The sequence below is a fragment of the Mustela putorius genome, unplaced genomic scaffold (genome assembly GCF_011764305.1).
Source record: "Mustela putorius furo isolate JIRA1106 unplaced genomic scaffold, ASM1176430v1.1 tig00000083_pilon_pilon_pilon, whole genome shotgun sequence".
NCBI classification, from domain to species: Eukaryota; Metazoa; Chordata; class Mammalia; order Carnivora; family Mustelidae; genus Mustela; species Mustela putorius.
Window position 1 is genome coordinate 23,717,413 of NW_025421273.1, and position 16,301 is coordinate 23,733,713.

Sequence of the window (16,301 nt, forward strand, 5' to 3'; positions counted from 1 at the left end):
CACAGGTTTCCCAAGAAGTCCGATTTGGAAGATCAGATAGGAAAATCATGAAGACAGAATACATCCTTACAAAAAAGTGATGTGGCAAAAGTACTTTCACCAAAATGTTAGAAATTAATTATGGAAATAAATTAGTTCAAAAAAAAGAGAGAAAAGCATTTTCCATGAAATTTTTATTAGCCAAAAACTTCTTTCTCCACAACAGGTATCTTTCATATCCGTTCAAAGACGTGTCAAATTTTTAGCCCAGTTTGTGGCCCAAACATCTCCGTTAGGCTTATCTGAGCCTCTTGGAGGAAGAAAAGGATCGCTAGACCATTGCAGGAACAGGTGAAAGAAAGTGTGTTAGGCTGGAGCATGAGTGAGGGACAAAAAGAATTCGGTATCAAGTTTACTGATTGAGACATCCATGCTGTTTCCCGAAAACCAGAGGCACAGAGCTCACTCTGAAGTGCTGTCTTCCATGAGAAAAGAGACCACAGCAGAGCTGAGAGCCTGCAGCCCAGTCATTCTCCCTTGGCCCAAAGCACCTGCCAGCCTGTGCCACTCAGCTGCCGTTTTATGTCATTGTGGCACAAGACTGAGGAAGAGAATGGCCAGAGGAGTTTGGCGGGTAAGGATTCTGACACCAATTGCATATAGGTATTTTCCCCCACACCAAGCAATCCTCCAGCACCAGTTGGGTGTCCTCTGATTCAACTCCATTCTGACACTCTCTATTGTGAAACAGCCTCACATCCCAAGAGGTAAGAGCTCGGTCCCACGACACTGCCAGTAACAAGTCTAAGATGTCACCTGTGCTTCTTGACCAACCAGCCATAGACTGGAAATTCCCCAGATTCTCTCTTTGGGTTCAGTTAATTTGCTAGAGGGGCTCACAGAACTCAAAAGAACATTTTACTTACTGGTTTACTCTCAAAGAATATAACTCAGAACCAGCAGAGAGCAAGGTCTGGGGGAAGGGCAGCAGAGGTCCCAGGCCCTCTTGGAGGGCACCACCCTCCCCCCATCTCCACATGTTCTCCACTCCAGAAGCTCTTCAAACCCCATCCTTTTGGGTTTTATGGTGGCTTCACCACGTAGTTATAACTGATTAAATCATTGGTCTCCTGCAGTTGATTCAGTCTCCAGACCATCTCCCGGCTCCAGAGTTTGGGAGGTGGGGCTAACAGTTCTACCCTCCAGTCACCTGGTGGGTTCTCCTGGCAACCACCCCCGACCTCAGGTGTGGTCCAAAAGTCACTTCAAACAAAACACAGCTGTCTTGCTCTTGTCACTTCAAAAATTCCAAATTTGAATGGATATGAAAGATACCTGTTGTAGAGAAAGAGGTTTTTGGTTTTAGGAGCTCTGTGCCAGAAACAGGGACTAAGACCAAATATGGATTTCTGTTATAAATCAGAATATCAAAGCAAGGGACCAAAGCTCCCAGGCCATGACAGCAGACACCCGGGGGGGGGGGGGGTCACAGCAACCTATACATTCTAGGAAGGGCTGTGATTTCCTGCACTGTTCCAGGGCACTCTTCACGTTCAACAAATATATGTATCTCCAATGTGTATCCACACTGTGCTGTGGGTCGGAGAGATGAAGCTGAGTTTAAACAACAAACAGTGGGGTGCGTGGGTGGCTCAGACGGTTAGGCATCCGACTGCTGATCTTGGCTCAGGTCATCATCTCAGGGTTGTGAGATCCAGGCAGGGAGTCTGCCTGAGATTCTCTATCTCCCTCTCCCTCTGCCCCTCCCTACCTCCACCATATGCTCCGCCTCCCCAAAATAAATAAATCTTAAAAAAACAAAAAACAATCAAACAGTGCTATTCTTGCCTCATGGAACTTAAAGGCTGCTGGGGAGACAGACATTAATCACGATCATGCAAACAAAGGTAAAACCGCAATTCTGGAAAAGACTATGAAACTGGTAATGTGGAATTCGACATTACCCCACCCCCACTTCCAGCCCCCTGCACCCTGGAGTGATGCTGTGAAATGAGGAGGAAATAACAGGGCCATGAGGTAGTGGCAGGTTCATGCAAAGATCCTAATGAGCAGGCAGCACAGGGCATCTGGGTGGCTCAGTCGGTTAAGCCGCCGCCTCCAGCTCAGGATGAGATCCCAGGCTCCTGGGATCTAGCCCTGCCCGCATGGGGCTCCCTGCTCAGTGGGAGTCTGCTTCTCCCTCTCCCTCTCCCTCTCCCTCTGCCCTTCCCCTACCCCACCCCCAGCTCCTGCTCTCACGCTGCTGTCTCTCTCAAACAAATTAAATAAAATCTTTAAAAAAAAAAAAAGCCAGCAGCCCTCCTCAGCCACATTTCTTCTTTAGCTAAGAGTTAGCTGGAATTCAGTGAAGAGCTTAAGATGAGCCTTATTTTCTATATACAGAATTTAACTCCATACATTTTTGTAGGGCAACCAACGCTGTATAAAATCCCAGTGCCCATCACTGGGGCACCTGGCTGATTCAGTCGATAGAGCAAGTGACTCTATTGACCTGGGGGTCATGAGTTCAAGCCCCACACTGGGTATAGAGCTTACTTTAAAAAAAAAAAAAACCAACTTACCACTTTTCAGGAAGGGAGGACCATAGAGACCAGGCAAAGGGTGAAGGGGAGAAAAAGGGAGCCGGAGAAAGCCAGGATTGTAGAGCAGGGGAGGGGAGTGCGTTATGCCCCATCCACTCCCAGCCTTTGTCCATCACCCAAGCTTTGGATGAGCTTCTTAGTTTACCTGGATCAGCCATTAGTGGTGACCTTTTAAGCCGGTTATTTGACCTCCTGGAGCAACCTGCAGTTCGGGTGATACCACTGAGGGCAAAACTCCTAACAGGCTGGTGGAGAGCTCAGCGTGCGGAGCCATCCTCCCAGGGAGGAACCCCAGTTCAACCACTCAGAGCTGTGTGCTGCGCAAGCGGCTGTTCCTCTCTGTGCCTCAGTGTTCTCATCTGTAAAATGGAAAAATACTAATGACAGATAAGGTTATTCTGAGGCTGAAACAGATGAAGTGAAGAACTGACATGGTGCCTGGCATGCACGAGGCATCCTGTGCCGTCAGCAGCCCCAAAGATGCAGGAGGGAAGAGAAGAGGCTGCATCAGTCAAGGAACCAGCACTGGCAGCTGCTACTGTGTGTCCAGTTCTGGGCTAGATCACCGGCTAACCCCATTGAATAGCATGGGATGCAGCGTTTACCTAGTAAACAGAGTCTGCCTTTTGTTTGTTATCGCCCTGCAGGCAAGATGGACAGTAAACAAATGAGGACAAATCATTAACTAACTGCCAACCGGAGGAAACAACCGTCCTTCTCTGGCAGAGGCAGAGTCCAATGGTCAAGATTCATCTCATTTGTATAAACTTAAGGCCTCACCCACAACCCAGAGACCCTTCACTGCTGCTGTTCTGCTGTCTTTCCTTCCTGTTTTTCCCACCTCGCTGTATTCAGTATTTTAATGAATCGAAAACACTGTTGGTTTTAAGTGACACCCTGACTTTATGGGCGCTAAGAACGTAGCTACTAATTAAGCTACGAGACACCATCAGTGGTAAGACGCCACTGGTTTCGGCAACAGTGAAATACACAAAGTGTCTTCACATCGACAAAATACGGCACAATGTGTTTAAATGGGGTCCCATGATACGATGTAATCACATGTATCATGCATCCTGACTTTCACTTGGTACTACATCATGAAAAATTTCTCATATCACTAAGCATTATTTGCAAATGTGATCTTTAATAAGGGCAATAACAATAAATTACATCTGTTCTTAGCACAACTAAGTGATGCTGATTCTCTGGCTTATTTGTGGCTGGTAGAGCACAGTGGCTGAGAGCACACTGTTGTTTGAGTGCCTGTTCAAATCCTGGCTCTCACTATTTCCAGGCGACTTGGAGCAAGTCGTCTGCCTTATACTTCTACTGTAAAAGGGACATCAAAGTAGGAGTTTCTCATTGGAGTTGAAAAGATTGGTTAACGTTTGTCAAGCGTGGCCTGCACAGTATAGAAAGTACTCCACAAATGTCAGCGTTAGTGATTATTTGACAATACTCTGTTGTTGGTCGGTCTTTTGAGCTGTTTCACGGATTTCAGTAATTCATGACGCAGGAATTAACGTATTTGTTTTAACTTTCGTCCTTGTTTCTGATGATTCCATAGCACTTCATATACGGGATTACTAGGTCAAGTGGTATAAGGTGTTTAGAATAATGATAGAGACCCTCAAATTACCCTCCAAAAAGAGTTCTTTTTGGCTCTCCTACTAGCAGGGTCCAACAAGACAGGTCACCACATGCATTAAAAGTCACTGCATGTCTGTTAACTACTATTACCACTATCTCGTTTCGGTTTGCATTCCTTAGATAACCAGGGAGGTGGAATATTTTCATTGTTCTCTTATCCAGATTTCCAGTCCAAATTACTTTATCCAGAGATAAAATAATTTACAAACATTTTAGTAAGAAATTCAATCTGGAAATAGGGCAAACATGTATCTAGGAAACTGAGACAGAGGTCAAAAAGGGACTTGTTTGACTCAGGAGTATCCCCCAGGACACACAGAGGTGCTCTTACTGTTAAGAACATTCTAGAAGCACATCAGGTTTCTACCCACAATCCCCTGCACACAGACTGGTCCAAGGACTGCAGAAGCCTCTGGCTAAAAGGATTCTCTTACTATTTATCTGCTTCTTTTGGTGCCCTTGGAGCTTCCCACTCCCCCTTCTTTCCCTAAAATGTGACAGATGACATTTATTTTAAATCCAAGTGATACAATGTCACAGCAGAAACTGATCTGTGAGAAAAAATCTGGACTCCATCCCAGTTTTCTCCCGTAGGCTGGGACCTAAAAGCAGAACCTTCCAAACCCACTTTTCAAGCCTCCTAGAGGCTCAGAGCTGTGCTTTGGAGTCAGGGTGTGCCTTCAGTTCCCCTGGTCACATCACTTCAACCTTTACCAGTTCTAGAATTTCTCAACAGCCGCAGCATCAGAATGCTCATAGTGGAAACACCATACTGTCCATTCTGCCCTGAGCTGGGACCTGCCACAGAATATGGCCACCCTGGGAAGGCCTCTCCCAGACTGGTCCGGGCCCCCCACAGGGGCCCAGAACGGCCGGGGATGACGTTGCTACCACTTCCCAGAGAGACGGAAATTGTGAACTTGAGACCCAGTGGTTCTGGGGGCAAATTAAACACCATCAGTGGTAAGACGCCACTGGTTTCGGCAACAGTGTTAGGACTACCATGTTCCCCTGCAGCACAATAATACAAATAAATAATAATCATGTATCATCTTATTGAATATCCACAGCTGCTCCTTAAGGTAGAGCTTATCATTTCCATTTACAGATGGAAAAACTACTTCGATCAGGGTCCAGCCAACAAACAGAGGCTACTAGAACAGGGAGGATTTAATATAAAGAATGGGCCACATGGGAGGTGGAAAAATCCAGAGTCCAAACAGGGGATGGTGAGGTGACCCAAAGATTAGCAACAGTGGAAACCCACTGCCACCCCCAGGGCTGGGAATCAAAGGAAGAGCCTGCATGGGCTAGCCTGTCAGGAACCAGCTCCACAGAGCCAGGGGCTGGGTCAATGGAGAAGACACAGTCATGGCTGAAGATGTCATTGCCCCCCAGAGATGCCACCTGACTCAGGGAAGGGGCACAGGGGTACTGTGGTTTCTCCCTCCACCCTCTGGCTGCCATCAGGGGCCCCTTCTTCCACCCCACCGCATTGCCAAAACCTACAGGAAGCTGGCTGGTAAGGGAGTCTGGGAAATGTAGTTCTCTGCAGTACAGAGTGGGACACAGAAAGGCAAGGACTAGATCTTAGAAAAGAGGCCAGAGGACATCACACCCCCCCACCAAAGCTCATGGTCCCACCACTACGATGTGGCAGGGCCAAGTATGGAATCAAGGTACCCTTGAGTCCACCACCCACCCTGCAAGCCCGAGAAAAGCAAAGGGTAGATGAGAGATGGACGGACTGACAGATGGAAGAAATGAGGTGGTTTAAAATTTTTGGCTTTCTGAGGTGCCTGGGTGGCTCAGTGGGTTGACTGTCTGTCCGACTCTTGATTTCAGCTCAGGTCATAAGATCAGGGGTCATGAGATGGAGCCCCGTGTTGGGCTTCTCACTCAGCAGGGTGTCTGCTTGCAGATTCTGTCCCTTTGCCCCTCCTCCCTGCTCACACTTGTGCTCTCTCACTCGCTCGCTCTCAAATAAATAAATAAATCTTTAAAAAAAACTTTGGCTTCAGGAGAGAGAATTACAGTCTGACTTCCCCAACCACTGTGGATATAGGACTCCATCGATTACGAAGAACATGCAGGTGAGTGAACTTCAAGCTTGTCTTTCGTCCACTCATTCAACATTCCCTGAACAATGAGGATGCAAGACAGAAACGATGCTTTAAGGGTTAAGGAGAACCGAACCTTCATTCTTCCTCTACTCAAAGTTCCTTAATAATCAAGAGCAGACAAAAGGAGATAAAGTGCAGAGGGTGTTACAAATCAGTTCTTCAGGACCGAAGAAGAGAGGGCAGGGCAGTGGGGGCCCACCCCACCAGAAACCCGTGCAGTGGCCAGCTGCTGGCCCATGGGGTCCTACTAGTCTTTCCGCCACTCCCCCTTCTCCAATATGTCCCTCATTCTCCTCCTGTGTCAAGGAGCAAGTGAGAACCTCAAGAGAGGAAAAGATGATTACTCCCGTCTTGGAGGATGAAGATGTGGACCCTTCAAGGCTGCTTGAGGAAGAGCATCCAAGAGGGTGAGTGAAGCACCAGGCACAGAGCAGATGGTCCATGTATGGCACCTTCTACCAGCAGCACAGGCTGAGAGCATGACATCAAAGAAAAAACTCAATCGACAATGAGTGTTTCCCACTCCATCTATACACTGAGCAATCCCACAGACGTTGGTGCAAATACTGGTTTCCCTCTACATGCTTTCTATGTGATTTGAAGAAATTACGACCCTTAGACATTTTTACAAGTAAAATGTGACTTTCACCTACCTCACTGGGAGTCTTAGTCGAGATTCCCTAAAATATGGCTGCTAGAAGTGACAGCTTATGTGCTGGCTGGACAGCACCACAATTAGAAAGTGTGTGCTTCAAAGTATCCCACCGATAAAGTGAAAAACCACCCACAGAATGGGAGGAAATGTTCACAACTCATGTATCTGATAAGCGACGTGTACTAGAATATGTAAAGAACATCAGAACTCAATAAGAAAAATGAAAGCACAATATTAAAAAAGGCAAAGGATTTGAGCAGACATTTCACCAAAGATATGCAAGATGGCCAAATGGAATAAACGGTGCAGCTGCTTTGGAAAACAAGCAATTCCTAAAACAGTTAACGATACAGTTACCATAACAATACCAGCAGTTTTATGCCTAGGCATATACTCGAGAGAGGCAAAACACATATTCACAGCAAAAGGTGTACACAAATATTTGTAGCAGCGTAATTCATAATAGCTAAAAAGTGGAAACAACTCAAATGTCTATCAACTGAAGAATGGATAAATAAAATGTGACAAATCCATACAATGGGAAGTTATTTGGTAACAAAAAATGAAGTACGGGTGCACTCTCCAACACAGATCAACCCTGCCAAGATGTCATGTGAACATAAGTCTGTCACAAAGACTACATACCTCACAACTCATTTATATGAAATGTCCAGAAAAAAACAAATCAATAGGGACAGAGAGTATATTCGTGGTGATCTAAGCCTGCGGGAGATGGAGGGTTTGTGGGTGATGGCTAAAGGTACAGGTTTTCTTTTTGGCATAATGAAAATGTTCTACAGTTGATCATGGTGATGTTGGCAACTTGATGAATATACTAAAGGCCATTTGTTGAGTTGTAGACTTTAATGGGTGAATTATAGGGTATGTGAATTATATCTCAGCAAATCTGTAGATAGATTGGGTAGATGATTGATAGAAAGATAGATAGATAAAAATCCCATAATAATGGGAGCTCCCTAAAGAAAAAAAGTTTATGTACTAACACTTTCTTTTGGGGCCTATGTAATCTCAGGAAGCAGAAATGAAGAGGAAAGGAAGCAAGACAGGAAAATAAAAAGAACAGGGGCACCTGGGTGGCTCAGTCGGTTAAGCACCTGCCTTCGGCTCAGGACATGATCTCAGGGTCCTGGGATGGAGTCCTGCATCCAGCTCTCTGCTCAGTAGGGAGTCTGCTTCTCCCTCTCCTTCTGCGCCTGGGCCCGGCTTGTCATATATATATATATCTCTCTCTCTCAAATAAATAAATAAAATATTAAAAAGAACAATTCTAGGCAGTGCACTCCTTTGCCAATCACAGCTTAGTAACAAGGGCAGCTGGCTGCTTGGTCTGGCAAGATGTCTTCAGAGGGACTGAATGAATTGTTGCATCTCAGAAAAGTCCATCCAAGGGAGCAAAAGGCTCTCTCCAGGCTCCTCCCCACTCCAACGGGATGGCAACTTATCCCCTTCAGAGTGATCACCAGGCCCCTCCAGGTCGCCACCATGGGAGCCCAGCCCCTGTAAGTCCCACTGACCGGTGTGCAGGATGGCGTCTCTGCCGGGTGGTGCAGACAAGGGGAAGCAGCAGCAGGGGCTAGTTCTGGAACTGCAGGAACTACAGGTTATATAGCGCTGCTCTGGGCGCAAAGCCACCCACGCATATCTGGGGAGTGCATAACCCCAGGCACCAAAACCAAGGGTTATTTGTGAAAATCAAATGAAAACGTATTCCAAGTTTATTGTTTAGTGAGCGATCCCACAGACCTCGATACAAATCCTGGCTTCTCTCTACATACTTTCTCTCTGTGTGGTTTGGGGAAATGACTTAATCTCTTGTGTCCCTTGTGAAGTGAAAGTATAAGGTAAACAATAAATGATAAATTTTATAATAAATAATATATATTATATTATATACTATATATTATATAAATAAATAAATATAAATGATAAAGTATAAGGTAAATAGTAAATGATAGCTCTTTGTGTTCCTCTTTCTTGCCCCAAAAGTCTTCAAATGCCTCTTAAGGCAGATCTCTTCCTCACCTTTGTAATACATACCACATTTTGCAAATCATAGTAGGTCAGTAAATGTTCTCCACTTAAGTGCATGTTTTTAACCTGACCCCGAGGTGTTTAACAGCTAATTCTACTACTGAATGATGTGCTCTTAAAAGGTAACATTCTGGTTTTCCCATCATATTTCAAGATAAACTAGAGACTAATCTATTTAACTAACACTTTCTGAGCACTTTTCTGCACCAGTCCCTTTGCATGAATTCATCTGCTGAATCTGCTGAATCCTTGCAGATCATTACCATTATGCTCCCACGTCTCATCTGAACGAGACACAGAGAGATGAAAAGGATGGACTCGAGGTTTCTACCACAAGTAAGCAGAAGTACCGTGTTCAAACACAGGCATCCTTATACATTTTAAGATTTTATTTGACAGAGGGAGGGAGGGAGCATGAGCAGGGGGAGCGGCAGGCAGAGGGGCAGGGAGAAGCAGGCTTCCCACTGAGCAAGGAGTTCAATCCCAGGACCTGAGTTGAAGGCAGACGCTCAACTAACTGAGCCACTCAGCCCCCCATCACATTTGTGATTTTCCTCTCACCCTGTTGGTTGTTCCTTCTCGGGGCACCTAGTTGATCTCCTCTCCCTAGTCTCTCGGTTTTAGAGTTCTGGGTCCTTGGTCTTCTCCTCTCCACGCGTATTTAATGGATTGCTAGCGTCTTAGTTCAGGCTGCTGTATCACACTAGCACAGACTGAGTGGCTTATGAACAACAGCAATGTATTTCTCACAGTTGTGGAGGCTGGAAGTCTGAGATCCGGCGGCCGGTATATTTGGGGTTTGGTGAGAGCCCACTTCTGAGTTGCAGAACGCTGACTTCTCCTTGTCTCCTCACATCTGCAGCAACCAGAGGAGAGAAGCAAGCTCTTGCACAATTCTCATCAGGACACTAATCGTGCAGGTCCCACTCCGGTGACTCATCTCATCCTAAATATCTCCCAAAGGCCCCACCTCCTAACATCATCACATTGGGGGTGGGGTGGGTCTCAACATATGAATTTGGGGGGGGGGGGACACAAACATCCAGTCCATACAGTGAGTTACCAGTGTATTGCCTCTCTGCTCTGAAGTCACATCTCATTGCCTGTTCTGCTTGAATGGAGATGAACCTTGCAAGCATTACTCCTGCATGTTGATGCAATGTTCCTTTGGCCAGTAGAGCATGCTGGAGAGACACTGCAAGAGAAAGGGGCTTCTCTTCCTGGTCCTGGTACATTTCTGTATTGCTCCTGCCTCATGACCACCATGCATGTGCCTGCAGAGGACATCTGGCAACACTCCCATGGATAGCTTCCTGTTAAGTTTTAGCAGTTCCCAGTGGACAGAATCCCCAGTGATTCTCAAAGATGCCCCAATGGGTGTGCTTCCCAGCCTCAGTCTACTTATATCTTGGCAGGGCATCTCCTGCTTTCCAGTGATCATAGACCAGCACTGGCCTAGAACACCCAGGAAACTTCTGTGCTATCCAATGAGCCACAACCATACCTTCGCGAAAGAGGTCCAGATGCTAGCCTTGGGGAGGGGTCTGCCTTCCAAATTTGTCCTTCCTTGAGTACTCTTCCCCTAGTCCAAGGTTCAGTTTTCTTTAGCTTTTTAGACTTAATCCTTTAGTCTTCAACCATTCTTTACCTTCAACTTGCCTGTTCACCTCACTGTTTGGTCCTCACCTCCTAGATCATGACCAACACACTCCCATGGTCTTATCATCTAATCACACAGCTTCAAATGCCCACAGCCTCTGGATCGCTCTCTCTCTCTCCCTCGAACTCCAGACTCCAAATGCATCTGCCCACTGGGATATTAGTAGAGCAAACCTTCGTCCAAACTACACTTCTGATACCCCAGCACAGCTTGTCCTAGCCACAGCCTTCTCCACAACATTTATAAACAACCCAATCTTCCCTTCCGCTCATGTCACAGACCTTGGAAGTCATCAGTGACTCCACTCTCTCTCACCCTCACAATAAACCAACCTGTTGAGTCCACCTTTAAAATAGATGCTATTACGACTTTCTTCCTACCACACCGACGTCTCCCTCCCTAGCTGCTCTATCATCTCCTGCCTGGTTGATGGCAATTAGCCTCAGAATTATCCTCAACACAACAGTCGAACCAATCTTTTAAAATGTATCTTGTCACTCCTTCACTCCGAATCCCAGCAATGGCTGTCACAGGTCAAAGCCAAAGTCCTGAAAATGGGCCACCCTACATTTGCCATTTTCAAACTGTCCCCCAAGGCACCTTAGAACAGCACGGTGCATTCACAGGGGCCCCACAGGATGGCTTCCATTTCCAAGGTTAACACGGCAGCATCTGCCAGACTCGACTACTGAGTTGTGAGGATCTAACCACTTATAAAATCACTGTTCTGGGGGTGCCTGGGTGGCTCAGTGGGTTAAAGCCTCTGCCTTCAGCTTGGGTCAATCCCAGGGTCCTGGGATCAAGCCCCGCATCAGGCTCTCTGCTCAGCGGGGAGCCTGCTTCCTCCTCTCTCTCTGCCTGCCTCTCTGCCTGCTTGTGATCTCTGTCAAATTAAAAAAAATAAATAATAACACTGTTCTGTATTTCCTTTGATGGAAGACATTGTGAAAAACTACTAAGACACTAAGGGCACCATGAACCGAGATGGTTTGGGAACCTGCGCTCCACATGCTCATGTCTCTGGCCTCATCTACAGCTGCCCCTCACTCTCCCCACCACTCCACTCCACCACCAAGGCCTCCTCAGCCATGCCTAGCACACTCCTGCCTCGGGGCCTTTGCACTGCCTGGTTCCCTCGCCTAAGAAGTGAGAAACAAACCTAAATGAGTGGCTAACTTCTATACCTCCTTTAAGATGTGCTCAAATGTCACCTCCTAACATGAGGTCCCTACTCACTGTCTGCCTCAGCTCTAGCTGCTGTAACAGAATACCACCAACGAGTGGCCTAACCAACAGTTTAATTTCTGAAGGCTTGAAGTCCAAGATCAAGGTACTAGTCAATTAGGATTCTGCTCCAGGACTCTTCCTAGTTTGCAGACATCCACCTTCTTGCCTTATGAGCTGCAGGGGCCCAGGGCAGGCTGCCCCAAGACTGGCCACTTAGGCATAAAGATAGTTTTGAGTTAAAAGTAATAAAAACCCAACAGATTCAGGAAAAACCTCTCTGCTCCCCTACCCTACAGCTGCCTAAATTTACATCAGAAAAGAGAGCCTTAAACAGACACTCCCCTTCACCTAAGAACTTAACTGCATAAAAGGGCAACCTTGTTTCCCCAGACATCTCCACTCCTCTCCCTGCTAATGAGCTTCTCTTTGTATCCCCAGGCACTAGCTCTCTCCTTAGCTCTTGTAAGCTTCCTGTTGCCTCCTTGTCTCTGGAATTTGCTGCCTGTGTGGACTTTCTGTATTTATGCCCCGTAAATTTCATTTTCTCTTGTTAATCTGTCACATGTCACCTTGATCTTGATCCAGCTAGGACCGTAGCACAGGAGAAGGTCTCCCCCCTCCAACACTTCATACAGCTTTTCCTCAAAGCAAGAGCACAGAGAGCTCTCTGGTGTCTCTTCTCATAAAGACATTGATTATATGGGATCCAGATTCTCCCTACTTTATTATCTCATTTCTCCTTAATTACCTTCTTTAGAGGCCATCTCCAATTACAGCCGCATTGCGGGGTCAGCCTTCAACATAGGAATTTTGGGGAGGACAGTCAGCCCATACCACCCCCTACCTTAAACTGTAAGCCCCTCCCACCCCAACACTCCTTTAGCATGTTTCCCCCCACACACACACAGGCTCTACTTTTTTCACATAGTCTACACATATCCAGGTTCCACTACACTGTTTAATGTACAGAATGAAACTCTTAAGGACAGAAGTCTTTGTCTCCTTCAGGCACCTGTGTGTCACAGACCAGAGCCTGTGACGTAGGAGGCACTCAGAAACTACTTGTTGAATGGTAAGCTAAAGCATGAAAGAAAACATTCCCTCTTCCTCACCGCTTGCTCCTTCTCGACTTCTTGCACATCACTAAGGAGAATCACGCCTAAATAACCAATTGTTAAGTTCTGGTTGCCAAGTGGAATGAAATCAGCTCTCCTGAAACTAATTATACCGCTGGAGAGCCGCTTAACTTACGGGACTGTTTTTTCACATGAAGAATGGAAACTGTCCGTCTTGGGTTCACCAGAACAGACATGCAGTGCCATGGGCACCACAACAAAACACCACAGGCTCGGGTGACTTGTAAACAGACAGGTACGGCTCACAGTTCTGGAGGCTGAAGTCTGAGATCAGGGCAGGAACATGGTCAGGTAAGGGCCCTCTCGGGGTCACTGACTTGGATCTCAGCGTTGGACAGGCCAGGGATCTCACAGGAGCCACGTTTATAAGGGTGCTAACCCTATACATAAGAGGGCCCCCCCAAAGGCCCGCCTCCAAACGCCAATGCACTGGGCACGAGGATTTCAGCATAGTGTTTGGGAATGAGATGGGGAGGACACAAACATTCAGGCCATAGCCCTGGGGGATTTGAACAAATCGGTTCCGCCTTCCTGAGCCCCCACCTTCTTTCCTGCTTTCCTGGAAAATTTGGATACCATCACCTTGAAGCTGTCAGAGACCAAGAACATCCTGTCCCCACCAACAGTGTAAGAGGGTTCCCCTTTCTCCACATCCTCTCCAACACATGTTGTTTCCTGTCTTGCTAATTTTGGCCATTCTAACTGGTGTAAGGTGATATCTCAATGTGGTTTTAATTAGAATCTCCCTGAGGGCTAGTGATGATGAACATTTTTTCATGTGTCTGATAGCCATTTGTATGTCTTCATTGGAGAGTGTCTGTTCATATCTTCTGCCCATTTTTTTTTAAAGATTTTATTTATTAATTTGACAGAGAGAAATTACAAGTAGATGGAGAGGCAGGCAGAGAGAGAGAGGGAAGCAGGCTCCCTGCCGAGCAGAGAGCCCGACGCAGGACTCAATCCCAGGACCCTGAGATCATGACCCGAGCCGAAGGCAGCGGCTCAACCCACTGAGCCACCCAGGCGCCCCTCTTCTGCCCATTTTTTGATATGATTATGTTTTGTGTGTGCTGAGTTTGAGAAGTTCTTTATAGATCCGAGATATCAACCTTTTGTCTGTACTGTCATTTGAAAATATCTTCTCCTATTCCGTGGGTTGCCTCTTTGTTTTGTTGACTGTTTCCTTTGCTGTGCAGAGGCTTTTGATTTTGATGAAGTCCCAAAAGTTCATTTTTGTTTTTGTTTCCTTTGTCTTTAGAGACATATCTTGAAAGAAGTTGCTGTGGCTGATATCGAAGAGGTTACTGCTTATGTTCTTCTCTAGGATTCTGATGGATTCCTGTCTCACATTGAGGTCTTTTATCCATTTTGAGTTTATCTTTGTGTACAGTGTAAGAGAATGGTCAAGTTTCATTCTTCTACATATAGCTGTCCAATTTTCTCAGCACCATTTATTGAAGAGACTGCAGCCACTTTGGAGAACAGTGTGGAGATTCCTTAAGAAATTAAAAATAGAGCTTCCCTATGACCCTGCAATTGCACTACTGGGTATTTACCCCAAAGATACAGATGTAGTGAAAAGAAGGGCTATCTGTACAATGTTTATAGAAGCAATGGCCATGGTCACCAAACTGTGGAAAGAAACAAGATGCCCTTCAACGGACGAATGGATAAGGAAGATGTGGTCCATATACACTATGGAGTATTATGCCTCCATCAGAAAGGATGAGTACCCAACTTTTGTAGCGACATGGACAGGACTGGAAGAGATTATGCTGAGTGAAATAAGTCAAGCAGAGAGTCAATTATCATATGGTTTCACTTATTTACGGAGCATAAGGAATAACATGGAGGACATGGGGAGATGGAGAGGAGAAGGGAGTTGAGGGAAATGGAGGGGGAGATGAACCATGAGAGACTATGTGCTCTGAAAAACCACCTGAGGGTTTTGAAGGGGCAGGGGGTGGGAGGCTTGGGGAGCCAGGTGGTGGGTATTATGGAGGGCTCATATTGCATGGAGCACTGGGTGCGGTGCAAAAATAATGAATACTGTTACGCTGAAAAAGAAAAAAAAGAATATCCTGTCCCCTTCAAAGGTCCTTCAGGCTGGTCTAAGAACCAAGTGGACACAAAACAGATTAACAGGGTATCAAATTTAATAATACATGTATGGGGAATCCACACAAGACATGGAAATTCCAAAGACAGGCAAAATGAGCTACATAAGTCATCCCGAACTAAGGAGCAGGGGGTAGCGGTCTGGGTTTTCTAAGGGAAAACATGTGATTCACAGGCAATAGAACAGCAGATGTTTGGTAATTCGATGTTTGCCCTGTCATACAGATGGGTCATTCAGATAAAACTTCTCTGCTAACAACCCTTATTCAGGGAAAGATGCCCACTTTAGATTCTTCTCTGTAGTTAAGGGAGGGGCCCAAGTTTCTCTTGAGCCCATGGGGTCTTACCTGCCTTCAGCTCAAAATATGCATCAGGCCCAATTGGCCCATTTGGGGTGGCTTGCCCTTGGTCCCCACAAAGTACAGCATCAAGGGTCCAAAAAGTCCCCTCAAATAGTTAAATACAGAAGTGCCAAATGGCCCAGCAACCCCACTCTATCCAAAAGAACTAAAAACAGGTCCCCCTATCAATGCTCCCAGCAGCACCAGTCACATCAGCCAAGAGGCAGAAACCATCCACGAATGTATCCACTCAGGAGGGGATAAATTAATTGCAGTCTATACAGACAAAGAAATACTGTTAGCCACAGAAAGGAACGAGGTACGGACACCTGCTCCTTCGTGGGTGAGCCTGGAAAATAGGCAGAGCAAGAAGCCCGGCACCAAAGGCTGCCCGTTACTGGACTCCACTCACATGACAAATCCAGAACAGGCCACTTCACAGACCGGAAGCGGATTCGTGGTTGCCAGGGCCTGGAGGCACACATGGGGAACAAGGAGCAACCGATCAGTGGGGATGGGGTTTCACTTGGGTGATGAGTATACTCTGGACCTAGACAGTGGTGGTGGTTAAAAAGCACTGTGAACACACTAAATGCTACTGAATTTTCCGCTTTAAAATGCTTAATTTTGGTATTTGAATTTTACCTCAATAGAAATCTTTTTAAAAGAATCAAAAAAGCAGGCACCAGGGTGGCTCAGTCGGTTCAGAGTCTGCCTTCGGCTCGGGTCAGGATCCCAGGGTCCTGGGATCGAG